This window comes from Camelus dromedarius, chromosome 3 (genome assembly GCF_036321535.1).
Source record: "Camelus dromedarius isolate mCamDro1 chromosome 3, mCamDro1.pat, whole genome shotgun sequence".
NCBI classification, from domain to species: Eukaryota; Metazoa; Chordata; class Mammalia; order Artiodactyla; family Camelidae; genus Camelus; species Camelus dromedarius.
The window spans coordinates 103,792,147-103,814,323 of NC_087438.1; the positions used below are offsets into that span (position 1 = coordinate 103,792,147).

The 22,177-nt window shown below is 42.8% G+C and overlaps 1 protein-coding gene and 1 long non-coding RNA gene across 2 annotated transcripts in view; both read right to left on the reverse strand.

Annotated features, from left to right (window-relative positions):
- Positions 1-3,815: 3,815 nt before the first annotated feature.
- Positions 3,816-18,086, reverse strand: LOC116152322 (uncharacterized). The gene is made up of 3 exons (XR_010380393.1): positions 17,796-18,086; positions 5,653-5,928; positions 3,816-4,267 (listed from the first exon to the last, which is right to left on the reverse strand). It is a non-coding gene; the product is annotated as an uncharacterized LOC116152322 (long non-coding RNA).
- Positions 18,087-21,637: 3,551 nt separating this feature from the next.
- JAKMIP2 (janus kinase and microtubule interacting protein 2) overlaps positions 21,638-22,177 on the reverse strand; it is a 158,157-nt gene continuing 157,617 nt past the window's right edge. The window contains exon 22 of the mRNA XM_031449295.2: positions 21,638-21,748. The gene's annotated coding sequence lies outside the window, so the exon portion shown is untranslated. The remainder of the gene's footprint in view (positions 21,749-22,177) is intronic.

The window sequence follows — 22,177 nt, forward strand, 5'->3', positions numbered from 1 at the left end:
AGCTGTGATAGCAACCTGGATCCAGGTGAGAGGCCAAGCAGCACTCAGAGAGTTGGAGAACTCAGGTTTATTATGCCAGCGGGCCCAGAGGAGTTAACACTTCAAGCTCTGGACCCCGTCTATAGGTTTACACAGGCCTTTTATAGGCTGGCAGTTTTACACTTTGCAATATCATATGCAAATAAAATATAACAGAAGTTGATCAACCAGGAACAAGCTTTGTAGAAATAGACCAATCAGGAGTGAGCTCCATGCAAATGAAATACTACAAATGGACCAATCAGAAGTTAGGGAAGTGGAACAATCAGAAGTGAGAGTATTAACCAATCAGGAGTGAAGGAAATAACCAATCAGAAGTGAGCTCAGGGAACCAATAGAATTCTAGGTGTAAGTTAGCCACTTTAGAGGCAAAAAAGTGAGATAAAGCCTCTGGGCCAGGGAACCAGACGGTGCTGGGAAGAGAGCAGCGGCCCTGACTAGGGGTCCTGCCAGTCTTTTTATGGGGCTTCCTGCCTCATTCCCCCCTTTTGATGCTCTCTTTAACTAATCTGTAGTGAGCACCAAACTTAGAGTGGTGTCCCTTATTCATCATTGGGTTCTTCCTGGTCCAGGGGCCTGTACTGAGTAACTAGTAGCTGTAGTCTCAATGACTCTATTCGTGAGCTAATGAAACGGGTAATGAGGTTAGGGATGCAGGGACCAAACAGCAGTGCTAGAATGATCATAAAGAGGGGGCCTGCTGGGGGAGGAGCCAGGAGGCCCAACTCCAGGGATTATTCCACTGTGCCCAGGAGTTTGCTAATTCCTGGTTTCTGTGTTTAGCTCGATCTCGTAGTTTTTGGACCATATTTCTGACAATTCCTGATTGATTTACATAGAAACAGCACTCCTCATTTAGGAAGAGACAGAGTCCCCCCTTTTCGGCGGTGAGCAAGTCTAAACCCCTCTTGTTCTGTAGGACGACTGCTGCTAGGGAGTCCAAACTGGTTTTGTAGTCATTAAGGACTCAGCCACTTGTTTTAAACCTTCAATGACCTCAGCAGATAACTGCTGGTAATAGGAGGATGATGAGGCTATTCCTGCTATTCCTGTGCCTACTCCAGTTGCTATTCCTAGCCCAATGAGTAGTGGTATTAACTGGATGGCCCTTTTTGATCGAGTATGGGCCATCGGGGGTACAGGAAGGCTCTGGTTATTAGGTATTATGTCCGTCTGAGGGGTAAGGAAGGCCAATGTGCAAGTACCTATCCAACTGGCTGGCAGCACCAGTAGGCATGTGCCCCGCATACAAAAAAGTTTTCTGGGCTCAGTGTGCACCAGAGTTTGGCAGGCATGCAACCATAAACAGCTGTGCAGTTATGGGTTTGGGCACACTGGGCAGTGGCCAGATTTCCTACAGAATGTTTTGTACCCGAGTTGTAGATGCAGTCAGGAGCCACATGGGCCAACTGTACATTAACTGACTTGGGGCTTACATCTGCAGAGGCTATTAAACTTGGTTAGATCTGAGAGACCTATCGGGCTGGCTACATGCTAGAGGGGGCCGGGATGCAGGCAGAGCCAGCAATCACTTGCTAGTTTAGGGTTAGTAGCATTAAGGTGATGGACCTTGTTTATTAAGGGACTTAATTGGGGGTCCTGGTTATAGAGCATGGACCTAGGTCTAGGTCTATTTTTCTTTTCCCAATCCTTGCTAGGTCTATAGAAGGGCCCTGAGCGTGTGGGCCAGGGATTTTTTCTGGGGAGTAGGTCCCTGTCAAATGCAATTTGGCGAATGGGTCTCATTGGAACCCCCATCATGGAAAGAGATACGTCAGCAACTACTTTTATAAGCAGACGAAAGATTTGGGGTTTCATCATTTTTAACAGGGAGGTATGGTTCCTATTAGCAGACACTGACCATTAGGCTTTCTATTGTAGAGAGAGAGAGTACAGCTGGTATTAGTTTCTGGCCTATGTTCCAATCCTGGGGTGCAGTGGCTATCAGTCCTACAACTAGTAATAAAGTAACAATACTCAATAATAAAGTAAGGGCAGCAGTTCTTTCTACGTCTTGACTGGTGGTTCCTCAGGCTTCTGCCGTGCGTTGACTAGCCAGCTTCCGGGTGTGGCTAAAGCAAAGCTTGGTGCTCTCTGGCAGGTGAGGCAGGCGTCTCTGGCTCTGATTCCAAGTGGCTCCTTGAGGTCCTGGTTGATTCACCAGACGTCCTTGTCTTGTGGTGGTGCTTCTCTTTACTCTGGTGTGATGAATCCACGGGGCGATACCTGCAACTTTAAGAGCTGTTGGGATGGTTAGTTTAATTGTGTAGGGGTCCCTCCAAGTGGGTTCGAGGGGCTCCTTTCTCCAATCTTTTATCCAGACTTGATCTTCCGGCTCATATGGGTGTAACATTGTTCCCAGTGAGACTGGGATCCTGTCCGTTACCCAGCTATGGACTCTCCAGTTTTTTCGAAACCATGCATTTGTTTATGAAGTTCTTATCTTCCCACCTCTCTAACTTTTTCTCCTAGTAATATCAAGGGAGAGGGTGTCCCATATAAGATTTCAAAAGGGGAGAATCCATTCTCTGACCAAGGGGCATAGAGTATCCACAGGAGAGCCATGGGCAGAGTGTCAGTCCAAGGTAATTGAGTTTCTCGACCGAGCCTTATCATCTCATTTTTTAGGGTCTGGCACATGCGGTCTACTCTTCCTGAATGCCGGGGCCTGTAGGCTTCATGTAGATTCCAGCAGATGTTTACTGTTTTTGTCACTTTTTGTATTATTTTTGCTATGAATGCGGGTCCATTGTCTGACCCTATGGTTAATGGCATCCCAAATCTGGGAGTAATGTCTCTGAGTAAGGCCTTTGTTACTTCTCTTGTTTCCTCAGTCCGTGTTGGGTATGTATGCTTCTACCCATCCTGAAAAGGTGCAGATAAAAACCAGCAAGTAGTTGTATCCTCTGCTGGACCCCATTTCCATATCTTTAAAAGGAGCCTGGCCATAGTACTGGATTTCTCTTGGTCCAGTTGACCCCCATTGTGCATTATGCTGAGCACACATGAGGCAGTGCTGAGACAGAAGCACAGAGGGATGGAAGTTGAGGGATCAGACAGTACCATTCCAGCAGGGCCTCTAATGCAGTCTTTCCCAGGTGGGTGAGCTCATGTTGCTGAAGGACCACCTGGTGGGCTAATCGTTCAGGTATATATATCTGTTTGTCAGGCATCACCCACCATCCTTCCTTTCCGCTGGATCCTCCTTTAGTTTTTGCCCATGAGTTTTCCTCATAGCTGAATGCTGGAGATGGCAGCAGTTTGGGTTTGGGTGCTGGTTGAACCTTTGGGATGGCCCCAAGATCTCTGGCATGGGCCGATTCACTTGCCGCTTTGTGTGTAGCTTGATCTGCTGGTTGGCTTTTTGTTTATAGGGTCATTTCCCTTTATGGTGTCCTTTATAGTGGTTGATTAACATGTCTGTGGGCTCTGAAATTGCCTCTCACAATAGTACATGGGGGACCTGTCTGGCTTTTGCATCACGGTGGTCGTAGACACGTTGGTTAGTTTCTTTGCCGTGGCTTGCAACCCATGTAGGAGAGCTCTCCGATACGTCCGCAGAGCCTCCCGTTCGGCTTGGGAATTAGAGTTCCATTCTGGTCTTGTGTCTGGGGCTGCATTCCAGGCCCATTCCTCCACATCGATGGTTTCCTCTGAGGCCTCCTCTTGTAGCCATTTTCTAGTTTCTGTTATGATCTGCTTTCTTTCTTTAGAATTGAAGAGTGTCAGGAGCAGCTGTTGAATGTCACCCCAAGTCAGCCTGTGGGTCTGGAAGATGGACTCTAGGAGGTCAATCATTGCATGGGGTTTTTCCGAATATGGTGGAGTGTGGTGTCGCCAGTTTAGAAGATCTGTTGTACTGAAAGGCTGGTAGTACAGGATGGAGTGGCCAGGCTGTACGGGGCCACCATTGTTAACTTGTTGGGGCTCTTGGGTCTCCTGGAAAGGCATCCGGAGGGTGGCCGCTGGCTGGGCGACCTGCAGGACCGAATGGAGTTTCCTCCCCTTGGGCTCTAAGCTAAGAGTCCGGGCCACCATGGCGGCACAGGCGGTGATGGCCCGTCCGGTAGAGGCAGCTGTGGTGGAGCCGCAGAAGCAGAAGGAACATTTGGCAGGGGCAGCATTGGCAGGACTTCATGGTTGCCCTAAAGGACTGGCCTCGTTCTTTTTTCATCTTTAATGTCGGGACCATGAGGATCTTATATTGTCCCTGTCCATTCGTGTAAACCTGGACCCATGGAGGCAAGGTTTGGGCGATTGTTAGCCAAGAATCAATATATGGGAATTGGTCGCGGTGCCCTGGGGGTGTGGTGATTATCCAGTGTATAGCCCAGACAGCTGATAGGTCTAGTGTACCTTCTGGGGGCCATTCCACTCCAAAGGTGGGCTACTCTGACTCGCACAACGTGCGCAATTTTTGTGGTATCAATTTAATTCCATAGTTTCCTGAGAAACCCTTTTTAAAATTTTTAATCATGCAGTCCAGAACTGTCGGCTTTGATTTTGAGGATCCCATTACTATTAGTTGACAGATTTTATGGCCTAAAGATGTGGGTCTGCTTCTGGCACTGAGAACTGACTGTACCCCAGTATCTTCGTCCCACTCCTCAAAACAGTGGAGTTCTCAAAAAGCTGGCTGCCTCACTGGGCCTAACATCTGCTTGGCTGCAAGTGTTGCCAATGAGTTGCGGTTTCCACATTAGGCAGGCAATGCTGAGACTCCCTCAGGCCTGGATGAGCTCCAGGGGTCCCTGTATAAAGTCTTTTTATAGACTGAATTGACAAAATATGAAGCCAGGATGGCTGGCTGGTGGCAGAATAAATTAACCAAAATAAGGGGGGCCTCAAAAGAGAGCTCCAGCCAGTCCTGGGTTGGTTCCCTCTGGTTCAGGTCTTGTGGTCTTAATTTTAGATAGAGAAGTATATTGATGCTGATTAATCACGACAGGATATCCTGGGGGACTGGTGACAAGGTTGTGTCAACCTCTTTAATGTAGTCTCATCTTAGTCCCTAAGGGCACAGGGGTCATTTACTCACAGGCTGTTCTATGTCCCTTTCCCTCCCTGTATAGCCACCCTGTGCTGGTGTCGCAAACGAGACAAAGGGAGGGTTTTTGCTGCGTCCGCCTGGCCGCTCCCCTCGCGGGGACGAAGGTGCCTCTTAGCTTTGGCGGGTCAGTATAAACCACTGACTCCGATCAATACCCCGAGGGGCCGAAACCGCCATGAGCCGTATGAGGTCACCACGGAACCGCAGGTTGGGACTCACTCAAACTCCGTAGCAGAATGCCGTGGAGCTACAAACTCGAGCCTGATCGCATGCTTTTCAGGCCGCCCATACACACGCACGCACACACACACACACACACACAAACACAAACACACAAGAGGTTATTTGCACATTCCCTCCCTATCACCGGGGCATCCCTTATCTAACCTAATCTAACCAGCTCTCCCTGTCGAACTACCGTCGGGTGGGGAGCATAACCAGATCTCCCCGTCAGACTACCATCAGGCAGGGAGCCTGGAAAATGTGATCAGACTCCTCTTCTGTCCACTTGGACAGAACCTGATTACCCTAACCTAACTATGGACGCTTCCCGGGGCTCCTACCTTATTCCTCCATGTTGCTTGGTGAGTTGGTCTGTCCCTCCACTGAGTCCGGTTGGGGCACAGCCGCCCGGAGAACTGAATCACCTCCACGAAGGAGGACACAGAATATTGTTGGGTAGCGCACCTCCTCGTTCACTCTCGGAGCTTCTGACCTCCAGGCAGTTTGCTCTGCTATCCCAGCAGCTCAAGGGGCCAGCGTGGTTGGAACCTCACTGGGACCTCCAAAAATGTTGTGGAAAAATGTGTTACTGCTCAGTTGTAACGGCAATCTGGAACCTGGTGAGAAACCAAGCAGCACTCAAGAGTTGGAGAACTCGGGTTTATTACAGCAGCAAGCCTAGAAGAGTTAACACCACAAGCGCTGAACCCCATCTGTAGATTTACACAGGCCTTTTATAGGCTGCCAGTTTTACACTTCGCAATATCATATGCAAATAAAGTATAACAGAAGTTGACCAACTAGGAACAAGCTTTGTAGAAATAGACCAATCAGGAGTGAGCTCCATGCAAATGAAGTACTACAAATGGACCAATCAGAAGTTAGGGAAGTGGACCAATCAGAAGTGAGAGTAATAGCCAATCAGGAGTGAAGGAAATAACCAATCAGAAGTGAGCTCAGGGAACCAATAGAATTCTAGGTGTAAGTTAGCCGCTTTAGAGTCAAAAAAGTGAGATAAAGCCTCTGGGCCAGGGAACTGGACGGTGCTGGGAGGAGAGCAGCGGCCCTGCCTAGGGATCCTGCAGGTCTTTTTATGGGGCTTCCCGCCTCATTGGAACATGTGTAGACGATCCCGGCTCTACAATGTGCCTCGGTTCAAAAAACTGATCTGAAAATGCCTTCACCTATCAGACTTAGAGCCCTCATCTGTAAATGGGAACAATAATTATAGTTATTTCACAGCGCTGACCAGCCAGAAAAGTAAATGAAGTATTGCATGCAGCAGGCTGATTGGAACATTTTGTGCTTTTTATGAAACTCTCACTTTTATAATTATAGCTGAGGATAGATTTATGGAGGGAGGTGGCCTTGGGTCCTGGAAAGGAGAAAAATTATAGAATGTTTCAGGCCCAAGTCCAGGGATTCAGGGGTTTTGGAGAATAAAGGCATCTGCAATTTATCTTCTCACTCTAGGGTACAAAGTTAGCGAAACATTTTACACATCTGTAAAGTTTCAAGTAAGCTACACTGGTTTAACACATTGACACTTGAACATAATTTCCCAAACCACATTTCCACAGACAGTAGTCCAAAAAAAAATTTTTTTTTTAAAGTTACCTCCTTGAATCCTATAAAGAGAGGTACTTGGGTCAAATATATTTGAAAAAAATCAGCATATTTGGAAATTCATGATGTATATTAGGATAAAGGCTCTGAGCAGGCCGATGTGAAATTCACATCTTTCAGCGTTAACCAGATATATTTGAATATGAAGCATTGGTTGTTGTTTCCATCGCTGCTGCTGGCTGTTGTTTGGAGTGAGGCAACAGAAGGGTGCACGCATGCATATCCTGAAGGATGGAGGCCCAAGGGACTTGACTTGGGAGCTCTGCTCTCAGATTATTCCCGAGAGTGCAGCTGGCTGTGAGCTGGCTCACTCAGATGTGTGCCGTCAGCTCAAGTGTTTGCCAGCAGGATGTCTAGTCCATCCAAAAAAGTTTCTTTGCAACAATTATGGTGACAGCAGGCATTGCTCTAAAGTAGTGGCTTGAAAGGGCAGGAATTCTGAAGACTCAGGAGCTGAGTAGTAGCAGGTTGAACGAGGCAGCCATCTCTCTGGGGGAAATATCTTTGCAGCAAAGTGTAAGTGGCTTTTAATTAGCTGAGCTTCTGGGGGGTGGGAATTGGGAGGGCATAGCTCAATGGTAGAGTGCATGCTTAATGTGCACAAGGTCCTGGGCTCAATTCCCAGTATCATTAAAAAAATAAATAAAACTAATAATCTCCTCCTCCCCCAAAAAAAGTGGGGGTCTTAAAAAATTAGCTGAGTTTTGAAGATGTTTTATTATCCACTTGTTTCTAAAAACTTATAAAACTTAATTTACGACAATTCTTTCGTACTGTAGTTAACAGAGTGCATTAAAGGTCAGGGTGTTGGGTAAGGACTGAGAATGTAGGGAGTATGTGTTAGATGCTGGAAAAGAGGAAAGGAGGGGAGGGAAAACAGAGAAAGAGAATGGTGAAGCTATGGTCTCTCAATTTGAGAGAATATATATATGTACATGCAATATATAGATTAATATCCTTATGATAAATCAGTAACTGCAGTTTTAGATTTATGTAGATGTGTAATTTGCTTTTGAAGGGAGTGGAAAAACCCAAAAGATAGTTGATGGAAATTTCCATTTTTTTTTAATGTATTTACAGCGATCTAACCTGTAGCCTAAAGTTCGCTGTGACTAAACTTTTGTGAATTACTTAGTATCTCAGTTTGCTGGCACTGCTTCATGACAACTTCCTGAGTCCCCCCAACCCCCCCCCCACTCAGTCTAATGCACTGTGTCTTTGGAAAATCTCTTTACCTTAAGTGTTCCTTACTTTATTCCTCTGTAAACGGAGAATAACAAGGATGTTTCTGGGTTTTCATGAAGCAAACGATATACTGAAGTTATTCCTAAATATCTGCCTGCATACTGAGGGTTAGTTCCATGACAAAGTCATCAGGGTTACACAGTAGAAAAAGAAAAACAAGGTAAGTGTTGTGAGTGTTACATCTTATACAATTAAAAAATGGAGATAAATTCTTTCTACTCTGTGGTTTAAAATCTTCTTTATTTTACCAAATACCTTTCTGAGGTTTCTCCCTATTTCCCCCCCCCCCCCCATTTTATTAGTAGGAAGAATCTCAAAGTCCCAGAACTGATGTGCTGATGATACAGAAACACTGGACTCAATACAGATGTGAGTCAGTGTTCCCATAAATTTTGCTTTCATATGCATTTTCCTCTTTGTCTAGCAGTAGGGAGAGAGAGATAGATCTTCAGATAGAACATTTTTGGCTAAGACCATCTCAAAAACAGTGTTTTTGAATAGCTGCCTTACACATGTCACTGGTGCCTATAGAAGCAAAGTGAATGGCTCCCAAGGGTCTGGCCCTCGTGGGTGCGGCCTCATTAGCACTGAACTTCTACAGACAGCAACAGCCCAGAGACCTGGGAGAAAGCCAGGGGAATTCCTCATCCAAGTGTCTCTGGCCACTGTCACAAAGCCAAATATGACTGATCTCCTGTGCGTCACTGGCATCCTCTGTCTCTTTTCTCCTCTGTTCACGCCAGTTGCTACAGGCTCATTCCTTAATTCACTTGAGAGAACGTCCACTGGGGTCCACTGCTTGTCAGGTACCACGCTGAGCTCTTTCATCCATTACTATCTCATTTAATTCACACAACAGTTGAGTGAGGCACATCTTCTTTTCCTCCTCCATTTTCACAAATGAGGACGTGGGGTCAGACGGCTCCGTGCTGTGCAAGGGCCACTGATCAAGAGTCACCGGGTGGCATTCAAGCCCAGGTGTCTCATACTCTGAAGGTCACAGCGTGGACCATGGAAAGACACGTCCTTCAGTACTGCAGGGAGACCTAGCGGGGCAACAGTAAAAGCGAGGACTTTGGAAATATTCAGACCTCCGTTGTGGCCAATGTTGTTTTAAGTTTTTTGGCAAGTTGAGAAACTAATTGTGTCTAACATTTATGGTTGTTGTCATGACTAAATTAAATACTGTATATAAAGCCCTGGAATTCATAGTAAGCTTTTGTGAAACAGTGACGGTCAGTAATAATGTTAACAATAGTAATTGGGTGGTGATGTGAGTTGTATGAGACTTTGTGGGAGATGAGAAATAGATATAACAACATAGCAGGAAGCTTGGTGGTGGGTTCAGAGTTGGGTGGAACGCTTGAAGGATTGTAATCAGAGGTGAGAAAATCATCAGAGGTGGGTTCCAGGGTGGGGAGGGCATCCTTGTTGAGTCCATCCTGGTCTGGTAGGACCCTGGCACCCTTAGGGATGGAGTAGGGGTTTGGGTCTGGCCACCTAGTTCACAGAGCTTTGCTTCACCCCTGCTGGGTAGGGGCATGACCAGTGAGGGATGAGGGTCATGCAGCTGAGACCTCGGGAAAGGAGTTTGCATGGAAGGGCAGCGGAGCCAGGCTCCCGAGGGGAAGCCCTCCACCCAGGCTGTCTGGTGTGTGCTGAGAAGTGGAGTCAGTCTCTGGTTACCTTGGCCAAAAACTCTTTCTCACAACAGTCCAGGAACTGAAAGATTAGAATCGTTCTGGCAGCTTCTGGCATGTTCTGAACCACGACACTTGAATTTACTCCAAGGCTGGGAACCAGCTGCCCCGTGGAGTTAAAGATGAGGGAATTTCACATGTGCGAAAACCTGCAAGGGGAAATCTTGCTCTGGAAGGAAATGAAGTCATGACTTCTTGCAACATGGCATTTCCTCCAGATTGAGGGATCAGAGCCATGACTTCGACAGCTTCAGAAACAAAAATCTGCTGGTAGAGTGGATATTTAGAAGCTGGCAAAATTTTGTGAGTGGGTCATGTTTATCACTGATTTGCACACATTTCCAGTGTAGACAAGGCGTGGAAAGTGTTATAACTTCTCCAGAAGACTCATTTCTCTTGGTTTTTATCTTAGGTGTTGTTGTCTGAGCGGAGTGAGGAGTAATGTGCCTAATTTTAATGAATTTTCTTGCATTTCCTGTACATTTATACATATCCCCTCAAGAAATGATTTAGTTAAAAGTTATTGAGTGTCTGCTAGCTGCACTGTCATAGATAAATATGTATATTTATGGCCATGTGTTTATACTGTCATAGATAGATACAAATGTACATCTATTCATCCATCCATCCATCCATATATTTAACCTATTTTGGAATAATTATAGATCTACAGGAAGTTACAAAGATAGTACTGAGAGCTTCCTGTGTATACGTCACCCAGTCTTCTCCAATGATTACATCCAACGTAAGATCTTACATCTTATACTGAAGTATAATGCTATATCAAAACCAGGAAACTGATGCTGGTACACAGTATGTCCAGTTCTATGTCATTTTGTTACATGCATAAGTTACTGTAACCACTCCCAGACCCAAGATACAGAGCTATTCTATCACCGCAAAGATTTTCCTCATGTTACCCCTTTATAGCCACACCTATTTTTCTCTTCCACCATCCCTGACCCCTGCCAACCACTAATTTGTTCTCCATCTCTGAAACTTTGACATTCTGAGAATGTTGCAGACATGGACTCACATAGAAGGTGACCTCTTAAGACTGGCTCTTTTCACTCAACATAATCCCTTAAGATCCACCCAAGTCACATGGATCAGTAGTTCATTACTTTTTATCGCTGAGTAATACTCTATGGTATGGTTGTACAACAATTTTTTTTAAGCAATTGTCCTTTTGAAAAGACATTTCGATTATTTCAGTTTTTTGAAATTACAAATAAAGCTGCTGTGAACAATAATGTATGGAATTCATTTGGACATAGGTTTTCATTTCTAAGAGGTTAATGCCCAGGAGTGTGGTAGGTTGCATGGTAAGTGCATGCACAGTTTTCTTTTAAGAAAGCACCAAAGTATTTTCCCGAGTGGCTGCACTATTTTACATTTCTACCCGCAATTGATGAGAGATCCAGTTTCTCCACATCCTTGACAGCATTTGGTATTGTCACTGTTTTTTATTTTAACTGTTCTGTTAGGTTTTTAGTAACATCTTATCATAGTCTTAATTTGTATTCCCATCAGCTGCATTGCCATATTTAAATAGCCTTATTGGGGTGTAACTCACTTACCACATAATTCCCTTTTAAAGTGTGCAATTCAGTAGTTCTTAGTTTGCTCACAGAGTACTACATCCATCACAACAATTTTAGAATATTTTTAATACCCCTGAAAAAATTCCTTATCCCTTAGCTATAACATTCCTCTTCTACCCCATCCCAGCTCCAGGCTACCACTGATCTATTTACTATCTCAGTAGATTTGCCTATTCTGGATTTTTTTTTCTTACTTTTTTTGGAGGGGAGGTCATTAGGCCTATTTATTTATTATTAGGGTTTTAACTTTTTTTTTTTTTTGGCAGAGGTGCTGGGTATCGAACCCAGGACCTCATGCATGCTAAGCATGTGCTCTACCATTTGAGCTATACCCTCCCCTATTCTGGACTTTTTATATAAGTGGCATCAGACAATAGGTAGCCCTTTGTGACCTGTGTCTTTCCCTAGGCATAAAGTTTTCAAGTTCCATCCACGTTGTAACACCTATTGTTACCTTATTATTGTCAAATAAGGCTCCAACGTATGGCTAAACCACACTTTATTTATCCATTCATCAGGTGATGGATATTTGGGTGGTTCCACTTTTGGGCTATGATTAATCATGCTGCTATGAACATTTGTGCGTAAGTTTTTGTGTGGACATGTTATCAGTTCTCCCTGGCGTGCACCAAGGGGGCTAATCGCTAGGTCACATGGTAACTGTGTGTTTAACCATTCGAGGGACTGCGGACTGTCTTTCAGAACGGCAGCACCACTTCCCATTCCCACCAGCAGCGTATGAGGGGTCCGATTTCTCTATATCCTTGCCGGCAGTTATTGGTACCTTTCTTTTTGATTAGTGTCATCCTATGGATGTGAAGTGGTATCTTAACTGTGATTGCAATTCCCTGATGTCTAATGATGGTGAGCATCTTTGCATGTCTTTGTTGGCCATTTGTTTATCTCCTTTAGTGACCTATTTTGATACTTTGCTTACTGCTTAAATGGTTATTTGTTTTTTACTATTGAGCTTGAAAGATCTGTTTTTATATTTTAGACACAGATCTCTTATCAGATATCTGATTTTCCAAATTTTCTCTTATTCTGTGGGTTGTCTTTTTACTTTCTTGAGACTGCCTTTTTTTTTAATTGAAGTATAGTCGATGTACAATATTGTGTTAATTTCTGGTGTACAGCACAGTGAGTCATTTATACATATATATACATTCCTTTTCATATTCTTTTTTATTATAGGGCATTACAAGGTATTGAATATAGTCCCCTGTGTTATACAGTAGGACCTTGTTGTTTATCTATTTTATATATAGTTTAGTATGTACAAGTCCCGAACTCCCAATTTATCCCTCCTCACCCTCTCTTTCTCCCTGGTAACCGTAAACTTGTTTTCTATGCTGAGACAATCTTTAGAAGTACAAAAGTTTTTAATTTTGATCATGTCCCGTTTAATTATTTTTTCTTTTGTTGCTTGTGCTTTTGTTGTCGTATCTAAGAAACCATTGCCTAATTCAAGAGCATGAAGAGTTACAGCTTTTTTCTAAGAGCTTTATACTTACATTTAGGCCTACAATACATTTAAATTTTTGTATCTGGTGTGAAGTAGGAGTCCAGATTCTTTCTCTTACATGTAGATACCCAGTTGTACCAGCACCATTTGTTAGAAAGACTATTTCTCCTCTATTTAAACTGTCTTGGCACTCTTATCAAAACCAATTGACTGTATGCCATATTTTTTTAGAATTTTTTTTTTTTTCTATTCCCAAACTCCAGTTCCTGAGAACTAAGCTATTTAAGCTTCCAAAGGATTAGCTAATGTTGATCTAAAGCTTCAGGAGCAAGGACTTCTAAAGCTAAGGAGAGTCACTTGTCCTTGATCTTAAATGAGATCCAGACACTTTTCAGAGAGCAACTTGAGACCTGGACAAGAGGAGATAACCCAGTGGCTTTGGGTAACTGTAGGGAGAAGGGGAATCAGGGAAAAGGGCTAGAGCACGTGACAATCCCAAGGGTCAACTTTACTGTTTCAGGTCCCTCCATCCCCCCCCCCCCCCCCCCCAGTTTTTCAGCTGTACTTTTGATTAGTCCTGGATTTTGTTTGTCTGGTCTCCCTCTATCCTCCAGGGTAGAGAATAGCCTCACTCTGGTTAAACATGCAAGATTGTGCATCAGATGAACACGGGATCCAATCCCGGGTCCTTTGTTACTTCTTCCCTGCTTGATGTCTTCAAACTTCAGTTTCTTCTTTTGCAAAATTGAGATAACAATTATGTCTACCTCAATGGAGGTTATGAGTATTGGATTGTACAAACAGCTACATAGCGCAGCGCCATGGCATATTTAAAGCATCATCTATTATTATTTTCTCTATCCAAAATAAAATCTTATCTGCCCTGTGTCCTATTCCCTTGGATCCTGCACTGTAAGATGGGATAATCATTAGATATTAATGTCATATTAATGACTTTAAAAAATCCTACTAACCTCTTAGTAGGTTTGACATATTTTGGGGAGATGGGGGATAGTGGAGAAGATTTCAATTTCTTTTACTCTTCAATTTCCTGAGTGTATTACAAACTATTAATTTACATTTACTACTTGGGGGCTTTAAGTGTCCTAAAGTGATACTAGGCTTCCATTCACGTGTGATAGAAAGGGAAAAAGTCCGGGAATCTGTAAAACCCCACGGTCCTTCCACTTACTCCCAAGGACTGTAGGCAAGTTGCTCACCTTCTGTGAGCCTCCCTGTTACCACTTATAAAATGGGGGTAAAATACTAGCCTGGACTGTTGTATACAGTTGATGTGACATTCAAAGGAGGTAAAAACTGGGCTGAGCTTTAAAAATTGTAAAATTTGCTATATCTGTAGGATGATTGTGTTATTTCATTGAAATACACAGCAAGGTGAACTCCTGGCAACATATCAATATTAATTTTTTTTGTTACTTTTCCTTAGTGTTGTGCTACTGTATCAGGGTCCATAGGGAAGAGACTGAAGCAAAGCAGGGAGCTGAGTACAGAAAGCAGAGTTGTTGATCAAGGCTCTAAGATGTCCTGAAGGGTTAATGCTCAGGGTTTCTGCATTCTTTCCTGAAACCGTAGTGGGCTGGCTTTCTCCACGCCTCCTTTCTTAGTGGTATGATCTTTGGGAACAGGAAATAGATGAACTCAACTTATAATTTTAAGGGCCTTAATTTTAGGGCCAAAGAAATGGTCCCACAGGCTCCGGTCTGGTCATTTAAGAAATGTGATATTTCATTTTGTGTGTGCGCACGTGCGCACGTGTGCACGCGTGGTAACAACAAACCTATTTGAAGTTCACCAATTCTCATAGTTGAACATCAGTTTCTTTTGTTACATTCAGGTATAATGGAATTATTTAAATAGGATCTCCTATAGAACGCCATCTCCCTAAAAGTAACCTCAGCCTCTCTCCTTCCATCTGTACAAAGAAAGATGTCGAAGATGACGGCCGCCTAATGATACTGATAATTCATTCTGTGTGGTATGATCTGGGGGGAAATTTTTACTGTGGTCTCTACATTTTCCTATATTTTTGAGGGTTCCCCACAATTTTTACTTTTAAAATAATTATAACCACAGTTGGGAAAATAGTACAGAGTCCCATGTAGTTTCTCCCTATGGCAACAACTTATGACTGCAGCACGATGACAAGGCCAGGACAGTGACATCGGTACAACACAAACTGCAGACTTGATTCAGATTTCACCAGTGTTCACGTGTGCTGATTTGTGGTGATGGAAGAGGGAAGAAAAACCTGGCTCCATATTAGATCCGTTCCTTTAGCTCTAACCCTGCGCTCTGTTTCCTGTGCTTAGTCATGCTGGTTCTGCACCTTTTGTAAAAGAATGTTGCCCAGAGCTTGAAATAAACAAGACAGCCCATTCTCAAGGCCCTGATCTTTAAGGGTATTAACACTTTTCCATTCACACAGAGATAAAGAGTTGCAGAACAGAGGACAACCTTTGTCTTGTTGGAGGTTTATAGGCACATCCTGACCTGACCTAGGTGGAGAGCTGCGAGAACAAAGGATTCTGAAGCCAAGAAGTCTGCAACAACCAACCACCCCGTCTCCACTTTTAAAATAAAAGGAACCTGAAATCTGACTTGGGGAAGACGGTTCTCCAGGATATTATTCTGCCACCTTTTCAGTCTGCTGGCTTTTTGGTCTGCTGGCTTTCCAAACAAAGTCGTTATTCCTTGCCCCAATACCTCGTCTCCTGATTTATTGGCCTATTGTGCAAGCCAGCCATTTGAACTTGGTAACACTAACACTCCGTCTTTACTTAGTCCTCAGTGAGCACTGCTGTTAGAGTGGTGGGGGTGGGGCACGGAGCACATTGCACTTTATACGGATAAACACATACCTATTTCGAAAAGTCACATTATCTGTCACTCAGAGGGTAACCAATTGGCAGAAAGTTACCTCATCCTTCCAAAATTACTGGTAAGGATGCACTTGAGCTGGCTTGTACCAGCCCTGAAGGCCAACTGTTAAACATTCAGGAATTTTGTCATTGGTAGCTTGAAATCAACCACAGTGGAAGCATTTGCCCCAGAGAAATCTGCAAAGAGTGTAAACCAAGGCTCTCTCTCTTCCCAGAGCCTGCTTACGAGCACACCCCTGTGTGCCTGGCACTGACAGTCAGCTTGTCTTCACTGGACCTCGTTCCCCATACGCCTTCTTCTCAACTGGGTCTCAGTAAAACCTTATTCCCCGGTAGGACATTTCCTTATCACTCATGATGCTTTTTCCCTAAGGGCTGTAGACCAGGGCAGCTAGTCTACGCAAAATGAATTTTCAGTTAATGGATTCTAATTCCTTAATAAATGGCCTTTCTCGGTAACTCCCTTTCATTTTGCCCAGGGACTTTTTGGAATATATTTTTTTAACTCCAAGGGGACGTCTGGGGCATGAGAGAGACAGGCAGTGGGAGTGTCGGGAGGTCAAAGGAGCCACGGCATCTCGAGTGCCCTCTCTCTTCCCACTAAGCAGGCAGCGCCAACTGTCCAGCGTCAGCACTGCCTTGACTCCCCCAGTCCCATCTTTTTCTCTGTAGGTCCTGGGAAGTCAGTGGTCCCTTCTGTTGAGGTAGATCATGGGAACTGGGAAGAGAACCTTGCTTTCGACTTGAAAGGGGGTCAAAAGGCCAAGGGAATCTCTGCAGATCACAGTGGATTCACCAGCTTTTACACAGTGAAGCACTCTATCCTTTCATCCTTAGGCAACAAAGTGTGTTTCCTGTTGCCCTTAGTTCATCACTTACAGACGGAAAAAAAGCCAAAACAAAACCCAAACTTTGCTATTCTGTCTCTCCCCTTGTCTAAGTACATTGCTCATTTAGCAGACAGTGTGGACTGTCGCATGGACAGCCTAATCCAGGTGCTGTGGGGGAGTATTAAATGTCCTCTCAAGGACTCACTCCCTGGAGACAAAGAGCACTGTGGCCGCTCAGTATAGTGGAAAGTGCACAAGCTTTCAAGTGACATTGGAGTTTAAATTCTAGCTTGGCCCCTTACTGGCCGAACCGACCCTGGACAAGTTACTAAACTTGTATGTGTAGGTTTCCTTCTTTGTAAATGAAAAGTTGTTAAAAGCACAAATGAATTACTGGGCCCCCACCCTATACCATGAATTTTAGGTATATTTTTACACTGTTTCATTTTGCTTTATTTAAATTTAATCCTTACCACAACCCTGCCAGACAAGCCGTATTATTTCCATTTTATGGATGGGAGAACTGAGCCTCAGAGACATTCATTAACTTGATTAAAGTCATAGAACAAATGGGGAACAGAACTAGGATTCAAAAGACTGCTCTGAAAAATTCTGACACTTGGTAGGGGTTCAGCCCCTGTTATGTTGTTCTTCATTTAATATATAATTAATTCTGTGTTAGCTATACTGGTAATTATACTAATATAATTATATATCATAATATATAGGATTATATACTGTACTATACAATGCATTAATTATGTAAATCAATTATATATATATATTTTAAGTAATGGAGCAGCAAAATGTAACGGAGCAGGATCCTGTGGTGCCTTCCAGGGTCAGACCTCTCCACCATATCCTCTGCAGGAGCTCCTCTCTGAAGTACCCAGATAATAGTATCTTATGTATATTTCCTGAGTTTTTCAGATACTAAAAGCCACCACCAAAGGGAAGAAATTAACTACTTGACGATCCAGAGTGTGTGGCCCCCAGACCTTCTGGCACCTAGGAGTTGATAGCGTTGACTGCTCTGTTACCGCTACATCAACCAATCAGAGAATTGCGCACAGCTGATCACAGACTGTGACACCTCCCCCACCCCGTTTCTTACCTGACCTTTGAATATGCTTTAATGAAACCCTTCGGGAAGTTTGGGATTTTCCTGGGCAAAAGCCCCTCCGTCCTCCTTGCTCTGCCCTGCAACAGAAAGAGAAAACCTGTCTCTGCTCCAAACTTCGATGTTTCAGTTTGTTTGGCCTCACGGTGCACTGGGCACATGAACTTGCAACCAGCAACAAAAACTTGGAGTCAGATGATCTAACCCACATTTTGGCTCTGCTATTTATTAATTCTGCCAACAGGCCAGTCATTTACACAAGTAATTCTCTTTCATACACAGGTATGAGTGAGGCATGGTAGCTGTTCAATAAATATTTGCTGAAGAATGAAGAAGTAAATGAATAAACAAATGAGAGAGTAATGTTTACAGTCTCTTCTGGGTCTTAAAAAGCGACTCTCCTTATGATGTACACAAATGCAGAATTCAATAGTTAATGCTCAAATGGCAAGTTAATTCTCAGTAGTCAGAGTCAGAGGTATCTGACCACAGTGGTTCCTTATACTGTCCCCCTGTGGTGGCAAGGGGGTACTGCAAGGGCTATTGCACTGGCTTCCCAGCTGTCCTGATGTTGGCATTTTATTTGCCCAGGATTTGCCCTGCCATTTGTTTGCCCTTCCTCTGCCGCCTATTAACCCTAGCCTGAGCAGCAAGACTTTTGCTCGGTCCTCTATGTAAATTACTGCTTATTCATGTACACTGCAGTGCTCTGGCTGAATACATTTTGCTTGGTTTTGTCTGAGAGTGCCAGGAGTCCAGAAGGATTGTGAAGGCTGGGATGTCTGGGGTAAGACGCATATTCTGTTCTTTCATAATTTATGGTCTTATATTCACCTTTTGTACTATATCCCTTGTGCTTATAAATGAACTGAAAGCATTACAAATAATAAAAATGTGATTTATGAAGCCTGCTGTTGATTAAGCCCTTGTTTATCAGCCACACATTAAAACTTTGGGTAGCAATCCTGCTACAGATCTTCATTTAAGTCTCACGACAGCCCAACAAAGAAAAGTATCTTATTTATCCCACTTTACAAAAAGGAAAGAGTCTTCAAATGATTCAATTACTCAGTGACACACACCTAGTGACAGAGAGAGGACTGGGACCCAGTCTGTCTGTCTGCTATACACATATTACCTCTCAAAAGAGTAGAAAGAACAGGATGTCAGAAAGAGAAAAGACCAGCTTAGTTGGAATTCGGCTTTACTTCCATCAGTAATTAAGATAAAATTGAAGCCCCTGACTTGTTCTGAACTGTGCTTTCTCACAGAAGCCCCGATAGAACTGAGGAGACACCAGCACTAAGAAGCAGGGGCCCTTTGTTAATTACAGAGTGACGTATAAAATGCTGTTTATGGTTAGGAGTGACAGACTAATGGAATAAAATCTTATCAAGCCAATGTTTCGTACAAACAACAAGAAATTATTGCTGTTTCTCATTCTTGCACTTCTTGGGAGGTAAATGTTTTTTAAGAACAGATTTTTTTTTTCTTTAAAAATTCCTTTAGGAAACATAATATGTTTTGGCAAAGATATTTAAAACATAACACTGTTATTTAAAAAAAAATTTTAAGTACATTCACACAGAGAAACTCTAACACAGTAACAGACCTTCCCTTGTCTGTGCTGTGGGGAGGACTTGTTTGGAGGTGGAGAATTAGGGCGTCAGTGTGATGAACTGCCTTGACGCCTTTTGTCTGGCATCTTAGCGAGTCTGGAACATGTGGAGGCTCTGTAATTGGTCACTAAGTTTCCCTGAGCCTTTGTGTTTGCAAATGAATTTGCTGCTGGGGTAAAAACAACCCAACTTCCTTGCAGTGAGGAGAGACTGAAAAAAACCAAGATGGTGAAAAATCGCACCTGAAAAGTGGACAAGGCAGTGTTTCTGTTTAGATTATTGCTTTCATATGGAAGAGAAACACAAAACCAAGGGACACAAAACACCAAATAAAATCAACTTCAGATTTCTTTGAGCCGACCCTTGTTCCTGGACTGATAGACAAATGCTCCCCTCCTGTGGTCAGAGGGTAGAATACAGGGGAAGGGAGCGCTTCACCAGCAGGATAAGGTGAAGCCAGAGAGGAATGTGTTCGGTTTTTTCCCCCCGCATGTTTTCTGAAAAGCTTTTGGTTTATGGACCAAAGTTATTGTTCATAAAATAAGATAAAGAAAGGATGAAATTAAAAAACCTTATATAATAATGAAACCGACCAACAAAAATCCAGAAACAACAAAATTAATTTCCAAAAAAAAAAAACAGCCCAGTTTACCTGTTTCCTGGAGCCTTCTTTTATCATCCAAAGAGAGGTGATGCTTCTCTCAAAAGTAAAACAAACAAATACAACAAAACAGAAATAGCCTCACAGATAACGTAGAACAAGCTCCTGGTTACCCATGGGGAGAGGGGTGGGGCGAGGGGAACGATGGGGAAGGGGATTGAGGTCCGATCACTAGATATAAAATAAGTAAGATACCAGGAGGTAATGTACAGCACAGAGAATATAGCCAATATTTTACAATAACTTTAAATGGTGTATAATCTATAAAAACATTGTCACTATGTTGTACACCTGAAACTAACATAATATTGTAAATCAACTGTACTTCAATTAAAAAAATGGAAAAAGGACTACCTCCACAGTCCAATATATAAACAATAGAATTAGAATGATTTACTGAGACTCTGCTAGGTATTAGGAAATATGTTAGATGCTGAAGATGTGAAAGCTGAAAAATGCATATTCTCTGCTCTCAAATAACTCAGATTTAATTGGAGGTATACTTGGGGCTGAAGGTAAGTAATCTTAATTACCTGGTAAATGCAAGATGGATACACAGAGTGTGTTGGGAGAACAAAGGATATTCTGCCCAGCTCTTGAGGAAGACGATGGTTAAGCTGAATCTTCCGGTGTGACATTTATTGAGGACATAAATGGCCATGCTAAGGAGAGAGTTTGATCCTTATTTCGTAGAGCTGGGTTAGATAAAACTGCAGCTTTGTGTTGGTGGCAGTGTCTTATTCCAGTCCCAAATCCCACGTTATGTGCTTAGTTCCATCAGCATTTAAGAGTTGATCCCAGGTAGTCATGGGAAAGCAGGAAGGAATTTTAAAGATGGGAAAAAGCTGATTTGCACGTTCAGTTAGGCTGGCAACAACAAATGGGGTGTATTTAAAGAGCGTACACCTGAAAGCAGTTAATTTAAGTAGGAGGCTGCTTCGAAAGTTCAGGTGAGATGCTCTTAGTAGAAGTGATGGAGAATTGAAGACAGGTGGGAGACCTAAAACTTGTGAAGGATTGGACGTGGAGGGTGAGGGAAAAGCAGGAAAGAATTAAGCCCACGAATCTATCTTAATTCCATGCAGCATCGCTCACCACGCTGGGGGAGCAGATCTGGAGTGAAAGGTTAACTCAGGATACTTGGTGCTTTGTGGTGTCCCTGAGGCTTTTAACCATAGAATTCTGATTTCTGTTTCATTGTTTCTGGTACTTCACTGCCTTATTTTACTAGAAGTTCATTGAGTGCAAGGAACATACCTTGCCTTGGTACTGCTTAGAATGACTTTTGAAAAAGCACTCTTTTGAAATTGTTAAAAATGGCATTCTCATAAAAATTAATGAGCACGTGCCCAAGTTTTATGTACTTCATTAATTAAAGGAACCAGTAGAATGAGGTGATTTCAGGAAGGATTTGAAGAATGGGACCAAGTACGCTGAAATGAAGGCAGTAGGTTAGAAATCAAAGTGGTTAGTTTGTATCTAGAACAAAACCCTCATCTTTGAGTTTTTCTTTTTCTATCAAGAACGGAAAATAAAAAGTCATACCTTATCAATTTTCTGCAAGCTAGCCTCTAACTTCACAGAGCTGCAAAACATCTAGGCTCTCATCAATTGTTCCATTTTTCTCAGAGTCAAAAGCCTTTTCAATTGTCATATTGGAAACCACTCTGCAATGAAATTAGAAAAATACATACTCATCATTTTGCTTTATTTCCAAGTTTTTAAATATTTTTACATACTTTCTCATAGTAGCTCTAAGAATAATGAGTATTTTAAAAATATTTAATTTATAAACTGGCTGTACAAAAGTAGATTTGGGTGATATAAATTAAAGGCAAAATTAAAGGCAAAACAGTAACATCAATAAAGAAAAAAGAAAATAGAAATAATTCATAAGATGTCATAATTAAATTTTAGGTTTGTTCATACATTTCTAGGCAGTCAGGGCAAAAAATTTACATGGTAGATTATATATCTCTTAATATAAAGGAAGAAAAATCCAGTTGCTGATGTGGCTGTTGTTTTATGTTTCCTCTTCTTCTAAATTCTAAAAAAGGGTGTCACATGGAGCATCATGTAGGTGGTATAGATGTAGT